A 16,649-nucleotide genomic window follows, 5' to 3' on the forward strand; every position below is an offset into this window, starting at 1 on the left:
CAGTAATTTCCCATCCCCGTGTTCCCTAAGCCCTTGTTGACCACCATTCTACGTGTGTGTGTGTGTGTGTGTGTTACTGGGTACTGAACCCAGGGGTGCTCTACCACTGAGTTACATCCCATTCCTCCTTCCCTTCCTTCCTTCCTTCCTTCCCTCTTTCTCTCTTTATTTTTTTTAAATTTTAAGATAGGGTCTCACTAAATTGACCAGACTGGCCTTGAACTCAGCCTCCCGAGTGATGGGATTATAGATGAGCACCCCCCATTCCCCCTGCTTCTGTCACCATTCTACTTTCTGTCTCTATGATTTCAACTACTCTGGATATCTCAAATAAGTGAAATTATAAAGGATGTATTCTTTTGGCTTGTTTCACTCCGAATAATATCCTCAACCTCGGTGTATGCTTTAGTACATTCAGAATTTTCTGCATTTTCATGAAGAATATTCCATTGCGGTATATTCCACATTTTTCTTATTTATTTGTCTGTCAATGGACACGTAGGTTACTTCTACTCTGGCTATTATGGGTAATATTGCTATGAACACTGGTACATGAGTATCTCTAGCCCTGCTCTCAATTCTTTGGGGGTAACGGTTGAGAAGTGGAATTGTTGGACCATATGGTAATTTTGTGTTTATTTTTTGAGGAACCACCACACTGTTTTCCATGGAAGTTGTACCATCTCACATTCCTATCAACAATGCACAAGGGTTCTGGGTTTTTTTTCCGTATATGCTCACTTGCTATTTTCTTTGGTTTTTGAATGAAGCCATCCTGATGGGTATGAAGCTCACAGGGTTTTTCCTGCTTCTTTTGTGCTCCAGTCATTCCTAACAGCTTTCTGGGGGAAGAGTTGGGAGCTTGAAGACGTAAATCTCCTTTTACAACTAGCAAAGTCCAGTTTCCTGAGAACCATGAATAGCATCAGAAGCCTCAGCAAACCTGAAGGTGAGGTCAGAATTCTGAGGGAGGAGGAAGAAATAAAATAGTAGCGTGAAATAAACGCCTCCCTTATTTTTCATCGTCAGACCTCTCTTCCTCTGTCAGGCTAAATGTGGACTGTAACTCCCTGGAGATTATCAAATATCCTGTTATTGGTCTAACAAACCACAGGCCCACACAGTTTCCCAAGACCAGACAGAAAAAGCACAAATAATTTGGTTGGCATTAACTGGGAAGTGTTTTCTCAACCTGAAGGCTTATGACATGTTCCAAAACACAGAATGAGGTTCATAGTTTCCTAGGGCCAAAATGTGGACAATTCAGAGAGAATAGTGCCTGTTCCCCCCCCCTCCCTGATCTTTGAAATGTTGTTGTTTTTAGGAATAAATTCCAGAGATGGTGGGCTTTGTGGAGGCTTAAACAGCTTTCATCTTTTGAAAACACAATACTGGTAAAGAATCTTGTTTATCTGAATGAAAATGTAACTGAGAATGGCCACCAGAATCCTCAGAGACCCTAAAGGACAATTTGAGGAGAAATATTGCTTAGTTCTCCCTATGAAGAAAGGAAGGTGGAGGGCCTTGCCTCAGGTCACAGAGCAGCTGGCTTACAGCAGAGGGCAGTGAGAACTCTGCAGCTTGCAGGCCCTTCCTGTAGGACATATATTCACTCAATGACCTGTCCACACCTCTTCCTCTAGGACATGGAAAAGGTCGCTTCAGACTTTTCTTTCTATGATTATTCAGGTCAAACTCACTTAGCTATGGTCAAAGGACTGTAGAAAAAAATAACAACGTGAAAGCTTCTTTATCTTATTTTGTTCTTTTTAAACATAAAGTAGATGAAATGCCAGCAGATGTCAGTAGAGTCCTAGTTTTGGTGGAAAGTTTTGCCAGGTGTGAACTACATGCCTATCAATTTCTTTGACCTTTTCCAGATTCACAAAAGCAAAATATGGCGACTTAGATGTGTCTTTTCGAATTGCTGAAAATAAGCTGGCATGACAATCCCCTCCCCCCCGGACACCAGCATGGGTTCCGTGAAGTCAGGCCTAGGAGATGATTTCTGCCACACTGGGTGCCTTCGTTCTTTCTGGTCCAGCCATCCTGAGTAGACACAAGTAGTTCAGACATTGGGAAACCAGACCACGGCAGGGAATCAGATTTGAGATCCATATGGCTATGGCTTCCCCACTTTCCCAACAGTCTTCTCTTATTTTCTATTTTATTTTTTAGCATTCTTTGGTGCTTGGGGATGGGACAGAGGACTAGAGAATGCTAAGCATGCACTGTACCACTGAACTATGCCTCTTGTTCTCTTGTTTTTAATCTTTTAACTTTTTCTACATTCACTTAAAGCTTATTTCAACCCTGAAGCAGGGGCAGGGAAGAACCTTCAAGATACCTTGTATGGGGTCATTTGGGGGAGGGGGAGAAATGGGGGCTGCTTCTAATTCCTGGGAACTTCAGGCCTCTGCTCGAAGATTCCTCAATCTTATCAACCTTACTTTCCTCCTGCGGCCAGTGTCCAGATTGCAGGCAAATGTCTGGGCCTTGCCTTCAGCTATCTCTAGGGCCATCAGAACACTAGAACTGTCACAGGCAGAAAGAATGCCTTTCCCATGAGAAGAATGTAAAGAAATACCAACCTAACAGAACCAGACCAAAATCATATGAAACTACACTAAAAAAAATAGTCTTTTTTTTCCTTCCTGGTAATGAAAACATTTAAGTCTTCTTTGTAGGAAAATGTAAAAGAGAGACAAATACAGCAAAAAATACAAAATCATCCCAAATCACAGTGTGCATATGATGCGAGAGAGCCACCAACAATTTGCTTTTTTCCTTTCTAACCTTTTTCTATGCACAAATAGGTTTTCTGTCCTTAGAGGACTAGTTCCTATGATAACCAGTCCCATGATTACACAGTCAGCTCCACTTCAGGCAGAATTCTTGTCCCGTCATCTCAACCTTATCTGTAGCTTTTGTTCCAGCAGCATTTCTTTTAGGTTAGTCCAAGAAGCATATTATCAATGCAAACACGAACAGAGACCCCATGGTACCTGCTAAGTTGACCATGTGATTTTTCTTCCAAGGGATGACTTAGCATCCTCCTCCTTAATTGTTTTTTGTTTTTTTTTTTTTTAGTTCTGTTCTTAAAGATAAGGCTTCTGGTGAGAGCTCAACTGCCTCTGCTCAAAAGTTAACTAGAAACTTAATATTTAAAGTATCCAGCAACCAAGTCACCTGGGAGTTGTTAAAATGCAAATGATCAAGACAGACTTACTGAATAAGACTCTAGGGATAGGGCCCAGGAATCTATTTGTGTGTGTGTGTGTGTGTGTGTGTGTGTGTGTGTGTGTGTGTGTGTTGCTGGGGAATGAACCCTGGGCCTCTCATATATACTAGGCAAGTGCTTTACCACTGATCTATAATTCCAATTCTAGGAATCTGTGTTTTTTTTTTTTTTAATGAGACTTCCGGGTGATTGTTTTGCAAACTCACAGTTAAAAAGCTATGTTCTATTTTTCCTGCCTCCATGCCCTCTCCCCACTCCTCCCTCCTTTTTGCCTCATCACCGTTCCTCTATTTTCCCCGTCTCCCTGCCATCCCCCCATTATGGATCAGCATCCACTTATCAGAGAGAACATGCAGCCTTTGGTTTTTTGAGATTGGCTTACTTAGCTTAGCATGATATTCTCCAACTCTAATCATTTACCTGCAAATGCCATAATGTTATTCTCTTTTAATGCTGAGCAATACTTCATTGTGCACACACACAAAGTTTCTCTATCCATTCATCTACTGAAAGGCATCTAGGTTGGTTCCACAGTTTACATATTGTGAATTGAGCTGCTATAAACATTGATGTGGCTGTGTCCCTATAGTATGCTGATTTTAAGTCCTTTGGGTATAGACCAAGAAGTGGGATTGCTGGGTTCAATGGTGGTTCCATTCCAAGTTTTCTAAGGAATCTCCAAACTGCTTTCCCGAGTGGTACTATGAAACTGTATGACTAAACACATGATGTGACGCTATATCATGTACAGCCAGAGAAATGAAAAGTTGTTCTGCAATTGTGCACAATGAATCAAATTGCATTCTGCTGTCTATCTACCTAATTAAAATAAATAAATTTATGTATATATAAAGAAACCCCAACTACAAGATAATTATGATTAATGAAAGAACCAAGATATGAAATGAAACAGATCTATACATAAAGAAAAGGTCTCGAACAGATGTCAAAGAATTGGTGAGTAAACATGCATTTATATGTGTTCAGTGTTTAAGGAGTGAAACAAAACAAAACAAAACACTGTTCTAAACCTGCATCACTCAAAGAGATAGTTCCTAAGCCAAGAGAATCCACATTTCCTGGGAGCTTGTTAGGAATGCAGTGTCTCAATTCTCATCCCAGACCCACTGGATCACAATTTGCATTTTTAACCAGATTCCCAGGAGATCTGTGGGTGCATTAGTTTGAGATGCACAGGTGGAGAAAAAATAGCTCTTTTCAACTTGTAGTTCTCCTTCCATTGTCCATCTAGTCAGGTTGGGCTTTGATTTCCGTCCTTAGTCTATTCGTGTGGCTGTAGCAAATTATCATATACTGGGTGTCTTAAAAGCAACAAAAATTTATTTCTCAGAGTTCAATAGGCTGTGAAGTACCAAGATCAAGAAACCATCAAATTAAGTATGTAGTGAATACCCACATTTTGGCTCATAGTTGATGACTTCTAATTGTGTCCCCACATGGTAGAAAGAGGACACGGGTTCTCTCTTGAATCTTTTTTAAAAATTAAGGGCTCCACATTCGTGACCTCATCTCTTCTCAAAGGCTTTACTCCTTAATGCTATACCTTAGAGATCAGGGTATGTGCATTCAATATAGGAATTTGGGAGGACATGCACATCACCCTGTGACAGTTTCTTAAGGGACGTGATATTTCCTAGACTGACTTCAGGTAGGCTACCTGATCTTCTAGTAATGTCCCTGGAAAGGGCGCACAGATTCTAATTATCTCTTGTTCTTTTATCCCAATCCATTTAGCCTGAACAAATCTGTGTTCACGAGGATGGAAATTCTGACCTAAATGTTTAGGTGAATGAAATTCCTATTTCTTGTTTTTGGAAACAAGAGGAGGCAGGATGCTGCAGGTCATGGTTGTCACCTTCCCTGTCAGCTGTCAGAATAAGAATGGATGGGGCCATCTGAAATTTTTAAAAATATGGTGACTTCTTGGTACCTGCAACACACAAATGTTGATCTATTCAGGGGTTTTCTTTGGGTTTATTTATTTATTGGTGCCATCATTTAATTTTTATCTGCTCAAATAATATGTCAGAAATTTATATTACTGGAAATACAGCTTTAGACTCCTCTGCACTGAAGAAGGGAAACAAGACCAATTTGCTCGCACTTGGTACAAACTATGAAGCTTTTCAGATAACGATTGCCATAGAGCCTTAATCTTTTCTAAGATTCTTTATGAAGTGCTTAAGATGTAAAATCATAACATTTTGCAAATTCCAAATGAATACTATTCAGGGAAGTAACTGCACCTCCATATTAAAATAGGAACTTAGTTTTAAGAAGGCACTTGAGCTATAGACAGCCATAAAATTTAGCCAGTGGCTCGGATTCTAACATAGAGACCGCAGATGGAATGCCAATGTGTTTTCTCTTATGGATCTATAAAAGCATGGTGAGTGAAACCATTTCATTTCAACTACAAGAAGGCATTCATTGGCATGAAATTGTCAGTGTTTTATTTAAGGGCAGGCTAAGGGAAGAGATTTCCAGTTGGTACATCGTTAAAGGGGAACTGTGGCTAGCACTTAGGGACTAGATTAGCAGTTCCAAGAACATCTTAAGATTAGAAACAATGAAGAAATTAGAAAACATTTTAGAAGCTTGGGTTCACCCACACAGTTTCTGATTATCAACCACAGCATGCTTGGACCATCAATCTACTTTTTAAACACTGTAGAGAATTCTAATGTGAACTTGCATTGGAGGACCATTAAGCAAGAAGAGAGGACCCCATCAGGCAGCACATAGATGGATGCCTGTTAAATAGCTCTTTCAACTTAAAAGAAGTATGCACAAAATCAAGATAGAGACCTGGTCTCTGCGTGGGTTTCTTGGGAGAACATTTGTTACACCACTGGATACATTAACCAATGATTCATTTCCCAGGTTGGGGGGACATAAGCATAAGATGACTCGGGGCATCAAATGTCCAATCATTAACTGAGAACTGAGGCTGAAGCCAGCACAGGAAGAGGAGAAAACAGAGGCTGAAGGGCAGTGTTCCAAATAGCATTTGGTCCCCATAGCATTTGGTCCAGGATTGAGGCCCAGAAATGATAAAACCTAGAAGTAGAGGCAGAGGGGGTAAGACTGGTGATACAGACACAAGATGAAAAATAACTTTGACATCTTATCCTTTCAACATATTCATCTAGGATGCTAAATCCACCTGGAAATTAAATGGGAGCTGACTATCAAAGTCTGTATATCCCAGACCAATTTCTAAACTTCACTAAGAAGAAAGAATACAACAATTTGTCTTTCACATCAATTACTTTCTCCTGACTCTACCACACAGACAAGAGCAGGTAGTAAATGTGGGTTTCACAAGACACATGTTGGAAACTTCTCATGTCCAGGGGACAAGGAGCACATAGGCAGAATTTGAAAGTGAATACAGTAAGAACACATCAGGCAAAGAAACCTGAAATTCACCCTAAACAACTGCATCTAGAAGGACGAGGGCAAAGTAGCAGAGTTCTCAAAGAATTTCCTGTGAGATGATGGAGCTAAGTTGCCATCCTAGACACGTCCAGTTGATAAACCCAGGATGGAGGTGACATTTGGGAGCCTATGATAACAACCAACAGCAAACTACTTCCAAAATTGGGAGCCAGAGAGCAAAAGGGGTTTTGCCAAAATCCACAGAGAGATAACCTAACAGTAATCACTAAAAGCTCCTGGAAAGTCAATAATAATTCTCATAAAAATTTCAAATTCCCAAAGTGGAGAAGTGATGAGGAAAAGAGAGAGCAACTGGGGTCACCTTCTTGACAGTCTGAATGTCTTCCAGGTAATAAAAACTTCTCATCTGCTGTTCTCCACCCACAGGGTGAAGTTGAAAGTTAACAGAGGACTATATTAAGTGCCATCGGATTCGTAAGTCACTTTCCTAGCATAGTGAATGAATATTTGGACAGGAAATGAGCTGCCAGCTGTGAGTAAGGGTGGCTGTGTTTGAAAGATAGAATCGGATAGGCCTGGGAAATATTTATACATTCCTAGTCACAATTATTTCAGTCACTCATAGATAGTCAAAACACACTGTGGGCCTGACTGGGTATCTTGACAACACTGGATAGTTAGGTCAAAAAGGATCTCTAAATAGTCACTGGAAAGGAGAGGACAATGTGCTGTTCTTGGTAATGACTCAGAAGCAAAAGTGTCAAATTCCCATGCCAAATGGATTTCTGTTCCTGAGCATTCCTAAGTGACAATCTTTGTACTGCGGAAGCCTGATTCTATAAAACCCTGTTGAAATATCTTATTGACTCTATAGAATCTTATCCCCTACAATTTTGGAAGTCTCAACTTCCAAAATCAGATTGCTATGCATACAACAACACAGGAGGAGGAAAATGTATATTCATCCATGCCTTGCTTGTGCTTGTAGTCTTTAGACAAACAACTTCAGAAATTCTTTTTTTTTTTTTTTTTTTTTTGGTACCAGGGATTGAACCAAGAGATGCTTAACCACTGCACCACATCTCCAAACTGTTTTTTATAGTTTAGTTTGAAACAGCATCTTACTAAGTCTCTCAGGGCCTTGCTAAGTTGCTGAGGCTGGATTTGAATTTGAGGAGCCTCCTGCCTCAGTTTCCTAGGCCGCTGGGATTATAGGCGTGTGCCACCATGACCAACCTGAAATTCTTTAGTGCCTCAAAGTTCACAAAGCACTATGTTCCTACAAACCCAGAAATCATTGAAAAAGAAAATGCAATGTTTAGTTTATTTTATGTAACATTTATTTGCATCTATATGGAGAGCTCTAAAATAATTGCAGAATTTAAAACTTTTGAGAAAACCAAAAGCATCCCATGCCAGTCAGAAACCATCAGTTCTTTGATAGCATTCAAAACAAATTGTCTTAATGCCATCAAATTTGTAAAACCCTAGTGGGAAGGAATGAGTAAAGAGTTGGTGAATTGAAAGGTGTTCATAAAATTGTTTCTTTGGTTAATGGCTTGTATCTACAACCCCCAAGGTCATGTTCTTACTGACATGTAACAGCTGACCATGTTGGAAAATTAAGTCATGCCACAGTAAACAGTATTACAGTATTTCAACTTGCAGCCAATGGCACCAGCTGAATCTCTGGGATGAATATAGTATCAAGGAAGGAGACCTCTCTCTCTCTCTCTCTCTCTCTCTCTCTCTCTCTCTCTCTCTCTCTCTCTTTTTCTTCAGTATTTCAGATTGAACCAATTGGCATTCTACCAATGAGCTACATCCCCAGTTCTTTTTATTTTTTATTTTGAGGCAAGGTCTCTCTAAATTGTCCAGGCTGGCCTTAAATTTGTGACCCACCTGCCTTAGCCACCTGATTCACTGGGATTAACAGAATGCACTACCAAGCCCAAATATGTTTAACTTTAGGTAGCATCAACCTGTTTAATTCAAGCAAATCAAATCATCAGGACTTTCAACATAAAAGGTATAACAAAGAATCTAAATCAGTAGGCTTGAATTTCATTATCTAACTTTCTCCTTTAAGAAAGATCCATATCACACACATCAAATAAGGTGGTCAGGGCCAGGGGCTGATTTCAGACAAATAGGGTCAATAGATTGAATATTTATGGTCAAGATGAATAAATGAATGGCAAAATGACATCATTATTTTGATACTTCTGGAAAAATGTCTGGCTGAATAATGCTTCTATGACATCATTTGCTAACTTTTTCTATATAGCACTGATTCTAGGATTTTAATTGATGTCCCTTTAATAAGAAAAAAAAAAGTTCTGGGAAATAACTGAAGGGCTCCTCTCCTTGCTGAGATTCACATGAAAATAATAATAGCTCTATTGTGCTACAGTAAAGAAATCTGTGTAGACAAGACTTTCTATAGACCAGGCAACTTCCCCTTTAATGTGGAATTTTTTGAGAAATCTTTTGTGACCCAATAATTTGAAAGGTGCTTTTCCATGACATCTCCCAAAGACAGGCACATTAAAACACTGACATAGCAGTATATAACAACCATACTGTGCTATAGGCAGAAGGGGTTTTTCCCACCCCAGTCTTTATACAGGTAGGAAAAATGAGCCAACTTAGGAACTGTAGCACAGGGCAATAGCAGAACTCAGATCTGGAGTAGAGCCACCTACAGGGTTCAAAACACTACTTATGTGACCTTGGACAACTTACTCAGCCTCTCTGGGCCTATTTTTTCCTCTTTAAAATGATGATAATCATAACACTCATCCCATAGAGTTTGGTTGCAAGAATTACATAATACAGAAAGCACTTTGAACATTGTCTGACACAAAATGCAAACTAAAAGATCATAACACATACAATCAATCAACAACTACATGAAAAAATGCTCACCGTCTCTAGCAGTCAGAGAAATGCAAATCAAAACCACCCTAAGATACCATCTCATTCCAGTAAGATTGGCAGCCATTAGGAAGTCAAACAACAACAAGTGCTGGCGAGGATGTGGGGAAAAGTGTACACTTGTACATTGCTGGTGGGACTGCAAATTGGTGCGGCCAATTTGGAAAAAAGTATGGAAATTCTTTGGAAAGCTGGGAATGGAACCACCATTTGACCCAGCTATTGCCCTTCTCGGACTATTCCCTGAAGACCTTAAAAGAGCGTACTATAGGAATACTGCTACATCGATGTTCATAGCAGCACAATTCACAATAGCTAGACTGTGGAACCAACTTAGATGCCCTTCAATAGATGAATGGATTAAAAAATGTGGCATTTGTACACAATGGAGTATTACTCTGCACTAAAAAATGACAAAAATCATGGAATTTGCAGGGAAATGGATGGCACTAGAGCAGATTATGCTAAGTAAAACTAGCCAATCCCTAAAAAACAAATGCCAAATGTCATCTTTGATATAAGGAGAGCAACTAAGAACAGAATAGGGAGGAAGAGCATGAGAAGAATGTCACCATTAAACAGGGACGAGAGGGGGGAGGGAAAGAGAGAGAGAAGGGAAATTGCATGATAAAGGAAGGAGACCCTCATTGTTATACAAAATTACATATAAGAGGAAGTGAGGGGAAAGGGGAAAAAACAAGAGAGAAAAATGAATTACAGTAGATGGGGTAGAGAGAGAAGATGGAAGGGGAGGGGAGGGGAGGGGAGGGGAGGGGAGGGGAGGGGAGGGGAGGGGGGATAGTAGAGGATAGGAAGGGCAGCAGAATACAACAGACACTAGTATGGCAGTATGTAAAAAAGTGGATGTGGAACCGATGTGAATCTGCAATATGTATATGGGGTAAAAATGGGAGTTCATAATCTGCTTGAATCAAATGTATGAAATATGATATGTCAAGAGCTTTGTAATGTTTTGAACAACTAATAATAAAAAAAGAAATAAAAAATAAAAGATCATAACACTGTTGCTCTTATCATTACGGTTTGAGTATCCTTTATCCTAAATACTTGGGACTGGAACAGTTTGAGATTTCTTCAGATTTTTTCAACATTTGCATATAAATGATGATATATCTTGGGGACAGGGCCCAAGTTAAATGAAAAATTCATTTGTGTTTTACATAGACTTTATTCACATAGTCCAAAGGTAATTTTATACAATCTATTCATTGTACCTGCTTTGACTCTGTTTTGTCTGTGACCTGCAACATGTGGGTAGGTGTGTACTTTTCCACTATCTGGCCTCATGTCTGTGTTAAAAAAGTTCTAATTCTGGACTATTTTGTATATTAGATTTTTGAGTTAAGGATGCTCAACTTATATTACTATTAGGAGTCAGTAAACATTTTCTGTAAAACACCAGATAATATTTTTCAAACTTAGGGCAAACACAATGGTTCTCTGTTATATGTTTTTCACATTTGTTAGTTTGATATTTATTTGTTTTAAAAACACTTGAAAAATGTAAGTGCTATTCTTTATTCACTGGCTGCACTTGCAAACCCCTGATGAGTAGTGAATTATTTGTTCCAGGCCATAGAGCTTGAAGGCAACTGAGTCTCATCTAAAGTGAGGTACCTTATCACCCTTCCTGCTTTCCACATTTTAATTGTGCCCCAAAGATTAGAAATCATACAAACACATGTAAGCCCGTGTTATACATATGTTATGTTCCTAGTGGCAGTTTTTGTTAGCAGTGAAAACTTGGAGCTGTGTGGGAAATGAAGGAGTATTAAAGCTAGTGACATTTGTCTCTCCCAGGGGCCAAAAGGTGAAAACCAAATTTCACATTATGCTTCTGGTGAAATTAGAGTCACTCATTCTGCATCTCCTTGGTGGAGTCAATTGAGAATACTAGCAATTAGGGCAGAATGAGCTACTCTTGGCTGGGTCTAGTCTCTCTTCTTATGGAACTGTGAACTTCAAGAAAGACAATGGGGAGACAGGGTTCAGCAATGAAAAGCACCCCTCCCACATGAAGATCGGAGCAAACAGAGGTGCCAGGAGGCCAACAGGTTTCCAGAGAAATAAGAGAACACCAAGAAGACAAACCTCAAAGTTGTGGGGATTTACAATGACATTAAAGCCCAAGACAAAGTTTTAAAGAACACGAAAATTCACTTGACATTTCAATGACAAAATGCAGTATATTGAACTCTATAAACTGCATGAGACCAACTGGGAGTAAAAGAAAATGTGTGTGCATTAAAAAGACACGTTATTGTGGTTTCCAGGAATTGTGGGGTAGGAGAATGGGGAAGACCTGCTTAATGGACACAGGGTTTCCTTTTGAGATGAAGAAAATGTTTAGGAACTAGACGGAGGTGGTGACTGCACAACACTGATATTCCAAATGGCAATGAACTGTTCACTTTAAAATGGTTAATTTTACATGATAAGAATGTCACTGTGATTACCAAACAAAGGACATAGGAGCTGGGGGAATGGATTTTAAGGGATTTTTCTTGGCTTCTTCTTACTCTTCTGTACTTTCTGTGTAGAATGTAAAGCATGCACATGGTCTAACAGAAGCAACACTATTTTTGAATTCACACAACACCAGTTAAACTGCACTGGTGTGCAATGGTTAAAATTACTTTGCCACTATGCTGGTTGTACTTGTAGTCAAGACATTCAGGGAGCTAAATCCAAGCTCAAGGCTTCCATCTTGCTATGCTATTCTCACTACACTAAGGAAAGTTCACTAATACAAATGACCAACTCCTTGAAAACAACTGCAAAACCCTCACTATCTCCAGTGTCCATGCTCCTAAATGTGGATCTAAAAAGAAGCTTTAAATTTAAGTAATTTCAACATGCCAGGCATGGGTGCAAGGCTGTAATCCCACTGCCTCAGGAGGCTGAGACAGGAGGATCACAAGTTTAGAGGCCACCTTGATATCATGCCTCAAAATAAAAAGTAAAAAGGACTGGGGATGTAGCTCAGTGTAAAGCATCCCTGGGTTCAATTTCCAGTAACCCCAACCTCACTATCCCAAAAAAGTAATCTCAGTGCAATAAGTAAATAAATAAATAACAATCAAGGAATTCTAAAAGAAAACAAAGAGCCATTTTCAGAATGTCATAGGCTGCAGGTACAGAACACAGGGATAATGATAGTCCTGCACGTTCAGGGACACAGTGTGATCTCATCACGCTGTGTGATCCCTAGCAGTTTACATGACAGACTCCTTAGAGAACATATTTTGAACAAATTCACTGTCCCTTTCTTTCTCTGCCACAAAGTAACCAGGCTTGCAATTTCTGATTAACTATATCATATCCATAGTTAATCAGACTTAGAAATCTGTTCTATACTTTGGCTTATTATTGTGATGTGTATTTGCCATTTTATGATTCCTGCACATCTAAGTAAATGGATATTTAATCATGATTAATGTAACTATGAAGCATTAAATCCAATCTGAGTTTTCTCTTATAACACAAGCTGGAACTGAGCCTCATGGCTGGCCGATAGTCCCCTTGACAACTGGTTGATTGATAGCCAAGGTGACAACTGTGAGCAGACATGCAAATGAGATCACTGGTGTCTGGGACTTTCCCTTTCAAAATTGATACCCGGAAGCTAAGATAAAACAATTTCTAGGACTATAAATACCACTGCCTTCAGACTGCCATTGGAGACGCATCTTGTGGCACCCACTCTTTGAGGATTTACTCTGAACTGGCATCACACACCAGAAGCCCTGCCTGAGTGAGCAATCCCTCACTTCAATGCTGATGGCTTGATGGCAATTTGGACCTGCTTCACTGTCACTGTGAAAGGACTCATCTCCTGGGCCATTTGGACAACTTCTTCTGTGGAAGTTGATGTTGAGTTCATTAGTGGTACTCTGTTCTCCAATGATTTTCTTGTACTTGTTGTTGCCTATATTTTACATATCACTTTTGCTTATTTTTCGTTTTTCTGTTTTTGTATGCATCCTATAAAACTGATTAATTCAGCAACTGTCTTTGTTTCACTTCATTTATCATTTGATTATTAGAGAATAAAGCGATGGCCCCTCTTGGAGAAATTATAATCCTTGAGGATCAATTATAACCAGGTGTTGGGAAGCTGGACCACCACTGTGGGTCCATTATGACATCTGTCCTCTAACTTCACCTAAGAATAAACTCTCTAGATTCCACATTCAAATGTCTTTCAGCTCCTTCCTCATGGTACAACTGGTAAAATTCAAGAACAACTGAATTTCTTGTATTCTATTTCAATGCCTCTCAAACTTTGGCATGTATAGGAAGTACCTCGTTATCTTGTTCCAAATACAGATTCTGATTCGGCAGGAACAGGTTGGGCTCCTGGGTGATATGACCCTATGATCCCGAACCACATGTCAAGTAGCAGGGCCCACAGCCATGTTATGACTATAGAGCAGTCTTCTTAGAATGTAAAGCTTGTGTGATAGCCTCTTCCAACTCAGGTCATGACTTTCCAATACTTCCACAGAATCTTCAGGAGATATTCCACAAGCAACTTAGTATGGGCATTCCAAGTAGGCCAGTCTTAGCCAGAGTTTTCAATTTCTCCAATTAAAAAAAGGAAGTTTACTCCAGTCTTCTCACTGGACACACTACTGTGGGTCTAACATTTCTCTGCTTCTGAAACTTAGCTCATGTCCTAACTGTGCAGATGGGAGACAGGACACGAGCAATCTAAATTCAACTCAGTCATAAAACAACAATAAATCATATTGTCTTTATTTGGCAAGAAGAAAGCACTTAAATAGGATGGGACATTTAAAGCTTAAGAATACGTATCCACACATTTGCTCTGATTCACTGCTTTGTCCTCAAGAAACTTCTTTATGCTGTTCATTGATTTGTTTTCAATGGGAAACAAAATAAATAAGAAAATGACAACTTTCAGTCTTCAAAACATGAAAAAAAAATAACTAACACACACACACACACACACACACACACACATACAAACACACAAGCACACATCCCAGGCTTGAGCCTCAAAAAGCTGTGAGGCAATATAATTAAGAGACTTTAATCAATGAGTGTACTGGGGTTTGGATGATGGACAGGAAGTTCAGATTTATAATATGGTCCATTAAGCAAGCAGCAGGCACAACTCAGGTGAACTTGGGCAGCAAACCAGCAATTTCCTCCAGGCTTCCACAAGAAAAACTGGACAGAAACACTCTGCAGTTTTTCCCCATGGCAGTGGTTTTCCTATCAGACTGTGCAGCAGAATCACCTGGAAGGGATTACTATCCAGAATACATAAAAAATTCAAAAAACTTAGCACCCAAAATACAAATCACCCAATAGATAAATGGGCAAATGAACTAAACAGACATTTCTCAAAAGAAAAAATTCAAAGGACCAACAAATATATTTTTAAAAAAGTTCAATATCCTTAGCAATAAGAGAAATGAAAATCAAAACTGAGATTTAATTTTACTCCCCTTAGAATGGCAATTATCAAGAACATAAATAACACATAAATAAATAAATACACTTAAATTATACAAATAGCGATATTTGCTGACAAGAATATGGGGGAAATGAACAGTTGTACACTGTTGGTGAGACTCTAAAGTAGTACAACCACTTTGTAAAGCAATATGGAGATTTCTCAAGACTAGGGATGGGACCACCACAGGACCCAGCTATACCACTTCTCAGTACTTATCCAGAAGAAGTAAGACTGGGATACTATAGAGATACATCCATATCAATATTTATAGGAGCTTAAGTCACAATAGCCAAGATATGGAACCAGCCTAGGTGATCATCAACAGATGAAGAAAATGTGGTAAACACACACAATGGAGTTTTACTCAGCCTTAAAGAGGAATGAAATGATGTCATTTGCTCATAAATAGATGGAATGGAGAAAAATATGCTGAGTGAAATAAGCCAGACCCCGAAAGTTAAACGTCATATGTTTTTTCTCATATGCAGAAGTTAAGAGAGAAAAAAAAAAAGGAATGAAAAGGGTATCTCACAAAAATAGAAGGGAGACCAATAGAGTAGAGAAAGGAGAGCCACTGGGAGGGAGAAGGTGAGGGCCAAGAAGAGGTACTGGAAAACAAAATCACCCAAATTATGTTATGTCTACATATGAATACACTACAAAAAATTCTACTGTTATGTATGATTATAATGCACTAATTAAAAATAAAATAAGGGAAATCAGTAGAGAAAGGGAATTAGGAAGAGGAAGGAGGGGAGGAAAAGGAGAAATTCTGAAGAATGAAATTGATCAAATTGTTACGTGCCTGTATAAATATGTCACAGTAAATTCCACTATTATGTATAATTATAATACACCAAAAAAAGATTGAAAAAGATAATCGCTTGAAAGGACTGGTTAGACAGAGAGTTTTTGATTTAGTAGGTCTGAGGCTGGGCCTGAGATCTGAGATCTGAGATCTGGGCATGAGATCAGGAATTTCTGGAGCTATATGGTCTGAGAACTGATGGCCGATATCAAACAATAAAAAGTGCATTTCAAGAAACAGCACTTTAAACCGGGTTTGGTGGAGCATGCCTGTAATCCCAGCAGAAGAGTGTGAGTTCAAAGCCAGCCTCAGCAACTTAGCAAGGTGCTAATAAGCAATTTAGAGAGACCCTGTCTCAAAATTAAAAATAAAACTGGTTGAGATGTAGCTCAATGGAAGCACCCCTGGGTTCTATCCCCGATACAAAAAAGGAAAAAGAAAATAAAGAAAGAAAAAAAAGTAGTAGTATTTTAGTGCCTGGGAGTGTGGTTCAATGGTAAAATGCTACAATGGCATTTTGATCTACAACACTGCCAAGGGCAGGGCAGAGGGCATTTTAATGTGGGATGCTTTGATTAAGAAAAAAACGCTTCTAGAATCACAGAAACTGGTTCACATCAATGTGATTTTTGTGTTCTTCCTTAGTGAACTCTCATCAATGGCTAGACTGGTGGTACAGACAGCTCTATAGGTCTTCCTGTATGCTATGTTTAGTTTGATAAGAACATGTT

The 16,649-nt window shown here is 39.2% G+C and overlaps 1 protein-coding gene across 7 annotated transcripts in view; it reads right to left on the minus strand.

Moving 5' to 3' along the window:
• Positions 1–16,649, minus strand: part of Plcb4 (phospholipase C beta 4) — a 399,208-nt gene that overhangs the window by 111,696 nt on the left and 270,863 nt on the right. The window contains exon 1 of one of the 7 annotated variants that reach the window (XM_026385786.2): positions 742–817. The exons of the other annotated variants lie outside the window; for them this stretch is intronic. The gene's annotated coding sequence lies outside the window, so the exon portion shown is untranslated. Of the gene's footprint in view, positions 1–741; positions 818–16,649 lie in introns of those variants that run through there. 7 annotated transcript variants of the gene reach the window in all.

This window comes from Urocitellus parryii, chromosome 6 (assembly GCF_045843805.1).
Source record: "Urocitellus parryii isolate mUroPar1 chromosome 6, mUroPar1.hap1, whole genome shotgun sequence".
NCBI classification, from domain to species: Eukaryota; Metazoa; Chordata; class Mammalia; order Rodentia; family Sciuridae; genus Urocitellus; species Urocitellus parryii.